Here is a 13,109-nt window from a genome sequence, read left to right on the forward strand (position 1 = left end):
ACTCAGTTTCTGCAAATTTATATACTAAGTATCTGCACTTACAGTTTCATTTCAGTTATCCTCATATAACACTAATTCAATTTGTATCTGGTTATCAATTATACATATGAGCCATAGAATACTTATCTGAAGCCTTGTGATTCTACAAAAAAATTTGCTCCACGTTCTAGAAAGAAATTTGTTTTCCTCCCTACCATGAGATTAGTCAGAGACAAAAGCTGCCCGTGTGCTCTTCTCACAAGCATTATGTTTTAGGACAACCTAATGTCCTTGTCAACTCCCTTTCATCTTCCTTGTCATGTTTTCTAGGACTTTTGCATCCAACAAGAAATTTGGGAGATGATTGCCATCAAGGTAGGAAATAAAGGGGTTTTAAAGTCATTTATTTAGGGTTCCCACTAGAATAGTCCCACCATATGATCCACCCAATCCCTAAATTGGGGTCTACTGTTATTTCAATTAATTATTAAATGATCATGGTGGGCCATAATTCCAAGTTAATTGTTATGACTCTTCATAAGATATTATTGGAGATACTTGAGGAGACACCTCTTTGGCTAAAGGGTTAAGGAAGGATTTTGACTTCAATATCGAACCATCGACCATATCATCAACGTTTGCTCCATAAACCATATCCACAACATATCAAACCAACAACGAAGAAGACAACTGAGGTGAACCATGGGCATCCTCTCTCGCCCATGTTGTTTAGGATATATATAAATCTATGAATGTCTCTAGAATCCACCAACTGTGCATCAATAAAATTTTGAGTTGCCCCACTGTCCCCAAAGATGGATACAAGTTGTCCCCGCACTATTCTTGTGATTGCCAAAAATGCAAAATTGGGATTTTCCATGTCAAAATTTTAATTCAAGGCTCACCATGCATTGGAAGGCCATTAACAGAATATTAAGACATAAAAAATCAATAATTTACACAATACAAAATACAATACATACATTGAGTTTTATCTCGCAAGGTATCTAGATACTAATTGAGCAAGTTCACATGAAGAGAGGAAGGCAATGTCATGGTACATTGTTCAATTTGTAATCAAGATAATTATGTTGGATAGGGAAGAAGTAATATTTAGTTTCTTTCTCATATACAAAGGAAAAATGACGAAGTAATATCAAATTCCTTTCATGAAGCAATGTTGTTGTAAAGGGTGTTAGAAATCTTGCATTGTAGACAAGACCCTCACACCATACTAGATTGTGTTAAGCAAAGTATGTTAACCATGTCCAGTGATCTCAAATTTCATGAGCATCTTCAATGAGTGACCATAAATAAGGGGTGTTAGAGTGGCTAATAAGCATAGTTTATAGTGCATGATTTTCATCGTACATAACATCTATGGTCCAAATCATTTGTTTGGTGCCAAATGTTGATGAATCATTGTATTGCATCATGGTAGCATATTTTGCCTCTTTTAAAGAAAAATATATTGAAAATAAATTAAGTTATGTCTCAAGCAAATGTTCAATATTTTTGTGTTGTGAGTGGTTTGCATATTATATGTATCATATATCTATAATCACTTATTTTAAGCCTGCTTTAAGGAATAAAAGAAGATGTGCATGGCCTTGCCATAAGAAGGACTCCCACAAACTCCTCTCCTCATAACAATCATTCAAACGTTAGCCCATAAATCAAACACATGCCATGATTTCTCTAGTTTGGAAACCCTTGGATGGATCTGATAATGAACTCCTCCCAACCACTATTTTAACCATCTATTGAATTCCTTTGATTGGTATGTGTAAATGATTTTGATTGATTCCTCGAGAGGTGTGAAATATAATTTTGCATTAACATAATAAAAACACCAAATTTAACCTGTGGTAGCAAAAATTTTAGCCTTACAACTCTCTCATCCAATATTAAATACTTCACTAATTAGTCGAGGGGTAATCTCCTTAACAATATAGTAAATATCAGAAGCATTCATATTAATAGAAAAAATAAGAATAGTATTTAATATTATGTTTAATGCAGGGAGTTGCCAAGTTGACATATGAGACCCCCTTGTTTGTGAGACAAGGGATGCCCTCCATTCAATGCTTTAACTATTTAATATATGGACGTGTACATACCTTAATATCCTTTGGATCCAATCCCATGACCTTTAAAGAGGAAACACTTTAACACAAATTAAAAAAGTAAATTCAAACTTAATTTGTATATGTGTCAAAGTCAGTTTGAGAGTTGCATGGAACACTTAAATTTGTATAGAAGTAAGGGAAAGCTTGAAGGGTTGATCACAACAAAAATGATGGTCAATTATTATTATCATAGGTATATTAGTTTGGTTTTCCCAATCCAGAACTTGCACACTTTGTTACTACTGTTAAAGGCATGTCATGATGGTTTACTGGTTTAACATCATGTACATTTAGTTGTGTCTATTAAAGCCATGTCAGTTCAATGACAAAGCCAATGGTTTGTCAACTTGGTCAGTTGAGTTATGTGTTAATCATCTCAGTGAACAACATATCAGGTCAATTATCTTAGTCATTGACATGAACATTCCATTTTCACTATTAGTGGCATGTTAGGTTGGATGTTAACATGTATTTTGAGTAACATTATCAAGGAGATTAACCGAATCAACATGCATGTTTGACTACAATTGTGGGAGAAATGTTAGATAGGTCAACGCCATCAACACCATTTATGTTCTATTGCACATGTTAGAGGCATGACACAATGGCCACTTGATTAGTAATGTGTACATTTTGGTTATCACTATTAAAGGTGTGTTAGGTTGGTTAACTTGATCAACAACTTGTATGTTTGGTTACAATTATTAAAGCCTCACTTGATTGTTTAATGCAGTAAATTGAGTGTAAGTCTAGTTACCATTGTCGACGGCATGTTTTTTTGTTTAAATTAGTTAACATCATATACATTCAACTATGATTGTTAGAGCCATCCAAGGCTACTGAGCCCATTTAAATTAGTGCATAACATCGATGGGGGATTGCTTATTGCATTGTGTGTGAGTATAGTGTGTTATTGTTTTTTTTAAGTTGAATATTTTTCATTAATCAAAAAGTATGTACAAGGGCATCAAAATCCATGTGGCCTCACCCAACTAGGTTTGTTGACCAATGCTATTACCTTGGTACTGAAAAAATAAAAATACCCAACTGGGACACCCACAGCCTTATAGGCCTTACATGCCAAAAAACAAAAAGAACTAACAAGACACCAGTTACCATAATTAGTCATGAGAAGTGATAGAGGCAAGATTATCTGGCCCCATCCCTGGAGGAGGAGGTGGGCAGTAGAGATAGTGGACGTGAGTATAGTGTGTTATTATTACCCCACATGTGCCACGTGACATGTTCACCCTTCATGGACTAAATTGCCTTCTTAAGGGGGTTTCTTATTGAAGATGGGGTTATGTCTAAGTCTAAAGTGACTTTAATAAAATAAATTCCATTTAGTTTTGATTATTGAGCAAAAAGGGTGCTTACATAAATTTTGAGATGCTTCTAGCATATTGCAATGTCTCAAATTAAATAATCGCCACTTGCTTGTGTTCATAGAAAACATTTCAATCCAAAAGACAAATGTATGTCAAAGCAAGTTAAATAGCCCAATGCTCATTGACCCACACCACCAACCTTCCTAAATTTATCTCCTTGCTTGTGTTTGTTAAGGTTCAACCTCATCCCCCCACCATAAGTGATTTACTCCACCATTATGTACACATGCATATCTATAAAGAGCATGCCAAACTTAACCATTTTCATGCCTTACAAAAGAATTTCAAAACATTGTTACATTTGCACCATAAAATATACATATTTGTAATCAATATTTTCTAAAGTAATATGCAGTACTCTTAATTACAATATACTACTACTTTGACTACCCATACCCTACCCCTCAACCCCATGGAGATCCTTGTATTGATGTCATGACCCTCTCCATTTTGTAGTTATTCTCTTAAATTGATCTTATAACACCCTCCATTAAAATCATTACATGCACATACATGAGAACCCTTTCCCTACAAAAGTGGATGAACAAGGACTCAAGAGACTCTACTCACCCCAACCCAAGTGTGAGGAAGTCGTAGTAACAAAAGGAGGGAACTTGCAAACCTTGGCGGGAACCATTCCCATTCTCTCAAATTTCACAAGAAAGTGAAAAAAAATGCAATAGGAAGGAAAAATTTCCAATCCATGGTGAGAAGGCTAGAAAAATTAAAAGAAATCAAATCTGACCACACCGGTCAAAACATGGTCACTGGGTAGAGTTTTTTTTGACGAAAGTTAAAACTGGGATATTTTAGTAGGAGATCACGTAGGAAAACCAAGAACTCCATAGTGCACATCGTGCTCCAATTGAAGAAACAGGTGCAAGTTCTATCGTGACTTTCATGGAGCGGATTCAAATTCTAACATCTCAACAATTCCCCGAGCCGATTATTTAGTTTTTCGAATTCATTGTAACATCCCCTTTTGCAGTTATATTACTTACTGTCAGTGAAAATTCATTTTTCCCTTTTTCCATGTTGTATCAATATGCACCCTGGGGTCCTTATTATTTGCTAGTATATTTGAGAAATATGCGATGGGTTTATATCGTAAATCCCTTATATGTTTTCCTAAGCCATTAATTTAATGTTCTATAGTTTCAACATTCATTTATGAGAAGGTTTGTGGGAAAAAAAGTTTTTTGGGTTTGTGCGACTGATGTTAAGGGTTTTATTTGGTTGTCCTATTAATTTATTGCTTAAATGCATACCATGCCCTTTGGATGTCTTGAGTTGTTCTTCATCCTATGTATAGCATGAGATGATTGAGATCTGGCTATTGTATGAAACATGATATCGAGTATTTTGTATTCAATCTATCTTTTCACAGCTCTCATCGAATAAAAAGGGTGGTGACAACATTTCACTCTTTTACTCAAATCTACTCCTCCCCGCATCACTCGAACGACAACAAAAGCTACCAAAGCATAGTTTTTTTGTTCTTCAAATTTTAAAATTCTCACTAGTTCAAGGGTTTCCAATTTACGCTTCGTCTTTCCATACAGATCTCAAGATATATCCTCCATGGCTTAGACAAGACAAGCAATGGGAAAGCATGGTAGATGTTCATTACATGACCTTGCTTCCTCCGAGGAAGAACGACCACAGAATGAAGAATCAATCCCAGACAAAGAAGAGGATGACCATGAAGAGCTCGAAGTCGTAACTTGGTCGACGATAGACAAAGATGAAGACAATGAAGAAAATCAACCGGCGAATGTGTCCAGCGCAGACGATGATCAATATGCTTCTGCCAGTGACGATTAAGATGCTTCTTCCGAAACTGATGATGGGGTTATTTTGTCAAACTCTATTTCTTTTGCACTCCCTTTATTTGTATTTGGCACTTTTTAAAGCCATTTTTCTTAAAATTTTATAATTTTGTCCTATTCCCCCTCTTCGTGTCTTTGGTGCATTGTTTAAGTTCAAGTATTCAATTATGTGTGGTCTAAGGTAGGTAGTGATTTCTATGAGTAATAGAGGTAAAAACCAGAAATCCAACACGCCAATCCACTAAAGGAGAATTTTTAGTTATCGGATATGAATCTATAAATCCAATACAAAAATATGTAAAAAGCTATAAGTAGAACCCCATAAACCAATGGCAAGGATGGAAACATAAAATCTAAAGTCAAGAAGAGTGCAATCTTAGATAGCAGTAATATAAATTCCTGATTATGGACTTTATAACAATTTAGTTTCTAGTTTCGTTAATTGCATTTAAGCATCTTAAAAGAAGATTTTGCAAATCTAGATGTAGGATTTAGATCTCATGCACTGGTCCTGCTTGAACTTGTGGCGGGGGGGTGGCTAATTCGATTTAGCGAAATCTTTGCAACATCACAAGTACATTTTCCCTGAGAAAGGACTGTGCAAAGCTAGATGTAGGATCTATATCTAATGCAATTTCCCTAGCTGCTTATGTGAAGGGAGATAGCTATTTCGATTTAGCAATAGCTCTACAACATCAAGATTGCATTTGCCTTTAGAAAAGATTGTGGGGAATTAGATGTAGGATCTAGATATGATGCAATTTCTCTACTTTCTTATTTGGTATTTGTAGGAGAGAAGGCTATTTGATTCAGAGAAAGCTCCTTAATTTTGCAACGGCTCTGTAGGATCACAAGTGCATCCAATATCAACTTTTGGAAAAAGAAAATAAAAATTAAGGAGTTAAAAATATACATCCATTATAGGGATGCAAGCGAGTCCGCTTCTCGCTAAAGCCCAGAATTGGAAAGAAAGTATGGGAGGAAAAAATCATAAACCCAATACAGGGAATGGAGAAACAGATAATAAAAACATGCCTCAACAAGTAAAAGACCAGTATTAGAGCTAACAACATAAACCCGATACAGAGAACATAAAACCAAATACCGAGAACGAAAAACACTTATGCAGAAAGCATGCCTAAAGACCAGTATTGGAGAGCTAAAAGCATAGACCCAAATGAAAAAATATACCTAAAGGCTTGTAGTGAAGGTAAAACTATAAACCCAACACAGAATGGTAGAGAAATCCTAGCAACAACACTAGGAAGGCATCTAGGAAGGCCAAGGGGAAGTCTTGGAAAGGAACCAAAGAAGGTTTAAATAGAAAAAGTTTATGCAAATTTCCACGATATCATATAGGGGTGGGAGTTTCTTGGTCTAATCTCAAGTATAAAAAACATGTCATATTGTACAACTAACAATTGAGAAGAAACAAAGACTGTTAATAATAATCATAAAGTGGACCTTAAAACTATGAAAAGGAAAAGTAGGTAGAAGGTGGTGCACAAGGAGTCGGTGTAGTTTAGCTATCAAACTATTTGCAATCTTATTATTATTATTTTATCTGGGGTATATAACCATTATAAACTTTCTTCATAGGATTAATCTGCTTATTTATTGAAAAAGAAAAGAGTGGGATATGTTCAGAAAAATTGATGTCGATTCAAGTTGAAATTGATATTTGATTTTATTAATTTCTTAGATGTTACAACAATTGTTAGTGGGACCCAAATCACATTGTTGGTATGAATATAAAAATGCAAACTTAAACATCCAGAACTGTAGTTGGAACAGGGTCCAAGGATTGCTTGCATCTCCGCATGTGGAATTGGAAAAATCTTCCAACAGACAAAAGAAAATATTTTAAAATTTTGTTATCATGGAAACCATATTGGGGTTTGATTCATTGTTGTACAACAAAGGACAACAGGGGCGGAAGCTTGTTAGTGGCTAGAATCGGTTTGGATAAATTTAAGGGAAAATGGAGAGTATCACATGTCCCAAAATTTTAGGTACACATGGATGTGATTCAATATGCAAAATTTCAATCTTATGAATATGCTTATATATCAAATGAGTTGTTTTTAGTGAGATTTTTTGGAAACGTTTTAGTGGGTTTTTCAGGTTTAATTTCTCTAAAATATGGTAGGAATTTATTGAAATCACAAGCTTTATGGGTTACGCCTACACAATAGAAGTTCCTTAGAGTTTTTTCAATGTGTTGAATCTATATATACAATAAAAAAATCAGTTTAAATAACACAACAAGATTTCACCACAAATTCTTCTACTAGATTTCGACACCGGAAAGTCCAAAATATCACACTAAAAACAACTCCTATATCAAATTGTTAACCCCAACTGGATGAATCCAAATGTGGATTATACAAAAATTGTTTTTTAAAAAATATAAGAAGGATGGGACTGGTTGACAAATTTGAGACAAAATGTGGTCACCACTACATTGTAATGTCTGTACATATTAAATAAATGTATGATATATGAAAGCGTCAATGCATTTTACTATTTTGTTTGTCTATGAAGGGAGGGAAGACAGGTCTCTTCTGGGTAGGTCCACTGCAGCACACTAAGAATATATGGTAGATGACTACTTTAAAGACTTTTTCTTTTTCTACTCCCTTGCCTTCCTGTATGTGAAGATTTATGGTGAAGAAATTGAAACCCTTTTACCTATTGATGTGTTTCCTTATGTCTCAAGGTATCTGGGCTATTACTAGGAAACCCTTGAAATCTGACCATGAAAACCCTTGAAATCTGACCATGCTATTGAGATTTGACTTTTATAAAAGGAGGACATGGGGGTGGGCTTTGATCCACTTATGTGTACATGGGTCACAAGACCATTGATGTAATCTCTTTGGGTGTAACCACACATATGGTCACATCCTCAAGGTTTCCCCTTGGCTTCCAGGGTAAATGGCCATCCCAAGAAACTTATGTTGCCCAATGTTGAAAAACTCCTCAATTTTCACCATTGGATCTAACTCTTTTGGGTTGTTATGAAAATAGCTAAATATTATTTCTTTTCGAGTTATTGGTGTGAATTTGATATCGCTACCATGTTGCAAGAAATTTTTCTTATCTTTTTTCATAATGATATGGTTAAGGTAACTTACTCTACTAGGATATATTCTCTATGATGCACACCTCATAAGTACAAAACCTATTACACACATATCATACTTAAGAGTATAAATTGAATAGTTTTTGTAAAGTGAAGTATTTTAGTGAAAAATGGTGGTTGGAAATCCATTCTTATATACGTTTTCCTTTGGTTAGAATACCTTTTGTGAATTTATTTCGTCAATTGAGACTTACTGAACTTTACTCATAGCATGCTCATTGTGACAGAGTTATGTAAACTTTTGAAGAGATTGAAAGGGAGGAAGAAGCATTACTTGAGGATATTTATCCTGCAGATCGAAAGTTTGCAGAATATTACAATGTAATTGTATGCAAATATGTAGTTTTCACATTCAGTATGTAGAATTTTCCAAAGATGACTTTATTACTTTATAGAATTTCTTTTAAACATTTTTTCTGATAGTGCACAATGGAATTTCTTATTGTTTTTCAATTTTTCAATCGTTCAAACATTTTGATAATTGTATTTCACATCTCTGTGATTTTATTTTGTTATTTCAAATGTGTCTTACTGTGCAATGTAATTTTTTGTTGTTGTTGTTGCAGATTTTAAATTCGAAATCTTATTTGTATTTCTGTTTGACATCCATATGTTTGTTGGTTTTTGCACTATTTAAAGCTTACATCTCTAATGTCTATGGGTTATTATTTTTGTTCTAGGTTTTGGAGCAAATACTTGGAGTGTTACTTAAGTTAGTTAAAGATTTCAAGCTACAACACCAACATCAATATGTATTCCATCTTTACTCCATGTCTGTTATTTTATTTTATTTTTTTCCATAGAGAAAGACCCGTAATTTCATTCATATTGAAATGATTGAATTTACATTTTTCATATACACTTCATGAGTGTATTCATATAAAACCTCGACAATAACAACATTTAAAGGACCACACCTGACTCTGTCTGTTAATATTACTTGAAACAAGAATTTATGTTCTTCTGTTTGTAGCGCATGTGAGACTAATGTTGCGAGGCCACTATTATGATATTTTGTAACATTTATTCCTTGACATTTATTTTTCATGTAGGATGGGATGAGAAAAGTCTGGCTCTGCAAGAGAAGTCAGACAATGAATGCCAAATCAAGGTTAGTTTGTTTTCCATTTCACTTGTTGTCCATCTGAGATAATTGTTATTTTGTTTATGTTCTCCACGGAAAATTTAATAGAGAAACCTTAGGCACTTCTGTGCATTTCATGGATGGTACCCAACATAAACCTATTGGCACTAATTACATTGTTGGACCTGAGAGAAATATCAATTGAGTCACAAAGCAGCCTGGGAGATACTGCAAGACTTTGCATGAAGCTGAAAGCATTAAACCACTCAAGATAGCCCACTGGGATATAGTGAGTTTTATTTGGTTATGTATTATGGCACTACAAATGGTTTTAATAGAACATTATTTAGAAATCAAATTTATATACCGTACATTGCTTCTATAAACCTAGAAGTTTTGCTTATGGTTCCGCTCTTTAGCTACATTAATAGGTGCCAACTACCGACAGTTTTATCCCATGGATAGAAGATATTGTTGAATGTTAGATGTTCAGTTTTTCAAAACCTAAAACATGTCACAATAGAAAAATATTTAGGGGGATAATGTACAATGCGTATGTACTGAATTGAATAAAAAGAATGTGATGATCAAAACATGATATTATCTATGCAGTAGATAGTCCTACATCACTCGGAAACATTATTGATGCCTTATTCCAAAACTCATTTTTATGCCTTTGACAATACCCAATCAAACACATTAGATAAGTCCGCACTTGAACATATAACCACTAGTAGTAAAATATTTTGCACATAAGTTATGCATTGATCATGGCGTAAAATGAAGACAAGCAAGTTGGTTGTAGTGGTGAAATCTTAGTTCAAATGAACGATTTATGAGGTGATTTCCAACAATTCCTTTCTAAATGGAGCTTTAGTCTTCATTCTATAGCCCCAAGGGTCCATGTTAAAAGAAGAAAATGCACCTTATATGTAAGCTGTAAAAGGCATGGTAGGGACTTAAGTAGGAACCCAGAGCTTGGATCGTGATGACTAATGAGCACTTCAGTGAAAATGGTTACAGGAGTCTATGAAATCCAAATAAGTTTCACGATAGCTCTGAGTTAGCCCAATAAATAGTTGAATTCCTTCCAAGTACACCTCCAAATCAACCCAAGAACCACTCTGAATCTGGCCTAGAACTGTTCTAAATCAATATTCTTGAGGATCCGCTACAACTCCAAATATTTCATAAGCTTGCAAAATCTCAACAAGAAAGGTGTGAGGCAAATAGAGGGGGGCCATATATACATAGGTTAGGATTAGGGTTTAGGGCAGGTTACGCACTTTGTTTTTTCGTTCCTTTTTTTGGGGTGGGAAGTGTTATCCCTCATATTTGCATCAGGGTGGCCATATTTTCTTCACCAGATTGCCCCAACATTTTTGTTGATCTTGTACACATTTTGAGCTGATTTTCAAGCCGAGTGTTACATGATTAGTTGTTCCTTCATGAAGACCTTTGTGATGTATCATGATGAGAAAAACGTTTGTGACGATCTAACATTTTATATTGTCGCTAGACCATGCTTAGTGATCTATGTAAAGTGTTTCTTACTTAGGTAGTTTTGCAAGACCCTTGTAGTTGGTTATGACCTTGTTATCCACTAAAAAGTGGGTAACCCACACGAGAAAATATTTCTCATCCTTTGACAGCCAGCTAGCCAGCTAGCAGCCCTATATGATCAGTACATAACTTAATTCTAGGATCGTCCATTTCTTGCTATGCTCAAAATTCTCTCTCCCATCTGACATTCCTTCTTGACGTGTAGGTCATCCATCAGAATCTTCTTTAACCATTTCACAATCATGGGCTTTCACTTAGTGGTATGACCATACCAATATTGATCAAGGGGGAAACTAGATGATTGATCGATCTCAACTGTATTCTTATTCCCTCAGCAGGGAGGTTAGTCTTTGACTTTAGTCTAGTGGGACCTCCTCTAAGGCCTTAGGATTTTAGGAATGGCACTACTGGAAAAGAATTCATTGAAGTAGCATGTCCAATAGATTCCATACTTAGCTCTCTTCATCTTCCCCATTATTCGTCTCCATTCTTGGGGCTGTTGGTCATTGGTTGTTGGGATTGGTACGCTTCATCCTCATCTTTAAATCTAGGCCTAGAAAACTTAGCGATGGAGGTTGATGCAACTAAGAGATATATGAAAACATAAGAGGGTTACAATGAAAGGAAAAGTGAAAAATGTAAAAGATGGTTGGGATATTTACTTGGCGAGTGGGCACGAGCTTTGTCCCCCTCATAAGCCATCACCTAGTTCCTGAAGCACATGATGCTTCTTCCATAAAAAGGGATTGATATATAACTTATTATATTTTTATTTTTAAAAATAAACATTCCTGCATGGTGCGATAGGAATGATTACAAAGTAGAACTCAAATCACTAAGAGAACATGCGACATTATAGATGTTGATTCTCAATGTTAACATTTTCAAGATGGTAGTTGGAGTGTTTATATTAAATTTGTTATATTATTAAAAAGTGGTAAGTGTATTCTAGAAAAATATGTATTCTTAATTAAAAAACAAAAGTTACATTGTGATATATTTTTTCTTGTAAAAATATTTCTACAATAATATATTTATATTGGATTAGAGTCGAATATATGTGAGAGGTGTAAAATATGAATTAAATTGAGATGTGGAGGATATTCACATTCTTTTGAATCATTTTAAACTAATTTAATTAATTAATTATTTTATATTATTTTATAAGGTGAAAATATATTGAGTTGGATTTTCTCAGTTCGGAACATTTTTCGATCCGCTCCCTTTCCAGTTCTACATTAATTTGATTCAGCATTAGATCTTTGAAACTATTTCTTATCTTGGGCTTGTGGATTTTTTGCATACAACTTTCAAAGTTGAGCATGATTCCTGTGGTTTGTGTGATGGAATGGATTCTTCACAGCAAGAATTATACTAGAGAGGTCAAGGTAGCTGTGATTGTTGTGGTTATTGGTGTTGGTGTCTGCACTGTCACAGATGTGAAGGTCAATCTCAAAGGAGTTTGTGTGTTGTGGTGGCTGTATTATGTACTTCATTTCAAAAATTTGTAAGGATTCTCCACACTATTTTTTTGAAAAGCATGAACCATCCTCTCATTTCTTCCATGACATTACCAAAAGTTAGCGGGTTTACTATACCTGTTCATGTCTTTTTCATATGTATGCCAGACCTTGAAAAGTATGTTCAAAACTATTGGTAGAGGATAGCTGCACAAATTTCCCTCTCCATTCCCCTCTTGCCACTGACACTGCACTAGAACATTACTAATAAGTTTTATATGCTAGGAATGGGGATTCACCTCTCCAATCCCCAAGACTTTTGAGCCATATTTCCAGTTCGTTTCGATTCCCATTTGTCATTTAGTTTTTTTTATCTCTAGTAACATAGGCAACTCTAGTGTTTCTCTGTCAGGTAATGGGAATGACCTACATATTGATATGACCATAACATTTCATTTTACCAAAATAGATGGCATGAAACTCCATATTCTGAAGATAAAGTATACTACAGTCTGCTGAGAACATACTACAT

This window comes from Pinus tabuliformis, chromosome 6 (genome assembly GCF_031772625.1).
Source record: "Pinus tabuliformis cultivar Carrire ecotype Pingquan chromosome 6, CPIR1, whole genome shotgun sequence".
Taxonomy (NCBI): domain Eukaryota; kingdom Viridiplantae; phylum Streptophyta; class Pinopsida; order Pinales; family Pinaceae; genus Pinus; species Pinus tabuliformis.